The sequence below is a fragment of the Cibotium barometz genome, chromosome 41 (genome assembly GCF_041138505.1).
Source record: "Cibotium barometz isolate CiBa-2024 chromosome 41, ASM4113850v1, whole genome shotgun sequence".
Classification (NCBI taxonomy): domain Eukaryota; kingdom Viridiplantae; phylum Streptophyta; class Polypodiopsida; order Cyatheales; family Cibotiaceae; genus Cibotium; species Cibotium barometz.
In genome coordinates, this window is record NC_141086.1 from 43,767,625 (window position 1) to 43,771,374 (window position 3,750).

At 38.6% G+C, this 3,750-nt stretch overlaps 1 pseudogene; it reads left to right on the top strand.

Moving 5' to 3' along the window:
• The first annotated feature begins 218 nt into the window (after window positions 1–218).
• Window positions 219–959, top strand: LOC147614971 (uncharacterized; annotated as a pseudogene).
• Window positions 960–3,750: the final 2,791 nt, after the last annotated feature.

The window sequence follows — 3,750 nt, forward strand, 5'->3', positions numbered from 1 at the left end:
GGTCCCTTTTATCCTAAAGGAGATGCGCCATCTTAGCCTTCTTTCCTTTCTCTCCTAGCGGCTTCTTTGCCTCCTAAAAAAGGAGAGGTATAGGGACAGGTACTGGTACTGGTACTGGTACAGGTACAGGAACACGTACAGGGACAAGTACAGGAGCAAACAAAGCACAAGAACGCCATGTAGATGAAACGACCAAGGGACATGTAGTGATGGGCTCCATGCAAGACATATGGGGGTTCATCACCTCAATGCAAACTATCATGATGAACCAAAGTGAAGAAATAAAAAACCTTGCACTTAAAAATCAAGAGCTTGAGCATAAGCTACAAATGCAAGATATGCGCGTCCTTAACCAAGAGAAGAAGTTGCAAGAACTACAAGAAGCCTTCAATAAACAAACCAACACGACGCAGGATACATTGGCCTCACATGACGAAAAACTTACACGTATCAGTGAGAGAACCCAACAAAATGTACCAGGAAATGTGGGATCTTGGGCAAGCATAGTAAAGAATGGGCACACAAACTCGGCCACCACTACCACAAATGATGAAATGTATGTCATTGACGATGAAAAAGAATACAACGAACTAGAGAAAAGGAAGATGAACATAGTAGTGTGAGGCATTCCAGAAACGGACACAGAACAAGTGCTTACATTGAACACGGACATCACGGATATCATTTCCACTAAATTTGGTATGCATGATGTTGTGGTATACGGTGCGCACAGATTAGGGAAGAAGAAGCCCGAAACCAACCGGGCAATTGTATGCACACTCCTAGATGCACGAAAGAGGGCCATTATCCTTGAAAATGCTCGCATATATCTAAAAGACAGCCCATTATACATAAGTGAAGATAGAACGCCGAACCAATAGAAGGCAAGAAGGGAAGCCTATGAAGCACGCACCAATAAGAAAACACCCACCACGGAAGGGGGAGAACAAGAAAAATGACAAAGGCTTATCCCGATATTTCGGTGATAAGAAGCATTGTAGGCGAATTCGACTAGGTGTAGATAGCTTAGCCACTTCTTGGATTCCCTGCCCCACAGCATGACCAAATTATATCTTTGATTACTCGGTTCACCCTTTTTGTTTGACCATCGGTCCGGGGGTGGTAAGCTATTCTGAGATCCAAGAAAGTTCCTACTACTTCGAAGAATGCAATCCAGAATCTTGACGTGAATTTGGGATCTCGATCACTTACTATTCTTCTGGGTAGGCCATGCAATCTAAAGATTTCCTTCAGGAACACTCTAGCCACATCCACTGTAGTGTAGGTTTCTTTTACTGGAATCAGATGGGCAACTTTGGTTAGTCTGTCAACTACCATGAAGATGGAGTTATAACCTGATTACACTGAAGGTAGTCCAGTAATAAAATCCATACTGATACATTCCCACTTCATCTGGGGGATGTCTAATGGATGTAACTTCCTAGGCATTTTTACTCTTTCGACTTTGACTTTCTCACATATCAGGCATTGACGTACATGATTAAGTACATCCTTTTTTATTCAGGCCAAAAGAATCTTTTCTTTACAGACATGTAAGTCTTGATGAAACCTGGATGTCCTACTATAAGGCTATCATGGGCTTCATTTAGAATTTGACCCTTAGTTCCCTCATCGTTGGGAATGCATAGCCTGCTATTATAATACATAATTCCTTCATCTAGGCTGTACCCTTGAACTCGATTCAACTCCTGAGGAGATTTGCTTTCCTGCATAAGTAGGGTAGCAATCTATCCTACATGATCTTCTCTTTTGGCTTGAGGGATTGAGGGTTCTACTATTGTTTGAAGCAATAGTGGCCACCAATTCACTTTGGAGAGGATTAGTGAATTATTAAAAAATTCAATGTAGATGGCTCACGACAGGAGTAGAGTAATAGTGCATAAACACCATTATGCTTTTACAAAGGGGGAGGCTTCTATTTATAGGAAAAAATGAGCCTCAAACCAAGCAAACTGATTCTAGAATTTTCCAAATCAATTTGGTCAATTTTTGACCATTTTTGAGTCAGTTTAGCTTACTTTTTGGATCTAGTTTTGAAACAAGAGAGAGGAGAGATGAAAATATCTCATTTTATTAATTCAAAATTGGGGGTAATTATGAGAAAAAGGGTCCTACTTCATGAGGGGAGATCCCCACTCTGAGGTGTAAAAATTTAGTTTTTTTAATTCTTTTCTTTGGTCCTTAGTCCACTCTTCATCTTGTGTGAGCATTTACTCATTTTTGGGGGGTTTTTTCTTTTATTCTTCAATTTATCTCCTCCCTACATTTGGATTAAACTTATTGGTCCATAGGAACCTTAATTGGACCATAATCAAAAATTTTAGAAAATCTTGACCCTTAGGCTAAGGTCTTTTATGCACATTATAATTTATTTCTAATGCACCTTAGGAGTTTTTTTTTAAAACTTCTGTTTCAGGGGAATTTATTTTAATAAGAAGGGATATTTTTCCATCCAAAGATATCTAAAAATTGAATTATCTCTCTCTAGAATATTTTCTCTCTCTAGGCCAAAACAGGTAGAAACAAGATCTTTTATTATTCTGAAAAGGGGATTGATTACAGGGAAAGAAACTGGACATCTTGAGGGGCTGGGGAGGAATCTTACAAGTAAAAGATTGTAACTGTGTGATGAAATTCATACAAGTTTATATTCAAAATAAAAATTCATAAATTGGTAATTGGGTCTTCAGATGGAAGTACCGCAATTGTATGGAATCCCTTGACTTGCTTAAGGCCTAGATATGATGATATTTACCTTATAATTCCAAGGACCGTGACTACCCAAATATACCGTGGGTATAACTGCAGCTCTTTACTATAACTGCAGCTCTTTACTAACAATATATACGAGTAAATCTAAGACCTTGAAGTTATAAACAAAAATGCTATCCAAAGGATGAATTCGAATGCTGGTTGATATGATTTTAGAATTCTGGTTGAGAATTGATGAGTTGATTTGGATTCTGATTGAAAGATAATGATTCTTGAATTTTGGTTTGAAAGAAGATAAGTTGACCAAAGCCACAATGAGGATGAATGGGACAAACCCCAGTGATGATATTGGTAACTGGAATGACAGATTGCTGCTATTAACCTTTGACCTTGTGGCTTAAATTAAGGGATGAAAATTTGAGAACCTCCATAATAACTGATGGACCATTATTGTGTTAAGGATATGAATGATATGTTCTGAATGAATTATTCTCTGATAATGAGTTCTGTATGTTCTTTTGTTAGAAGGGATCTTTATCCCATGATTTTGTGGGGGGCTGACCAATCTTAAGAACCCCAGAATCAGTTGGATCTAAAGTTGGATTTGAATTATAAGTACTTAACAAGAATTTTTGTATTGATAGGATCATGGATTGAGGTTGTGGTGGTAGAAATGATAACCCCCAACTCGATGAGGAAGAGCTTGACTCGGATGTTCATAAAACTCTTCATAGATCGCAGCCTAGACCTTTAAAGGGTGAAGGGGAAAACTTGGGCGAGGTTGTGGAGAAGTGAATCGAAGCAATTGAAGAATACTTCGATGTCACCGGGTACAATGAGAAGAGTAAAATGGCGCTTGCAAGGCTAAAGATAGTAAAAACATCTAGAGTGGCATGGAGAAACCACTGCGAGACAAACCGTCTGGATCAGAACACCCAGACATGGAATGATCTTAAAATTTACCTAAGGAAGAGATTCTATCCTCCCGGCTTTTTGGAAACTAATATGAACAAATTC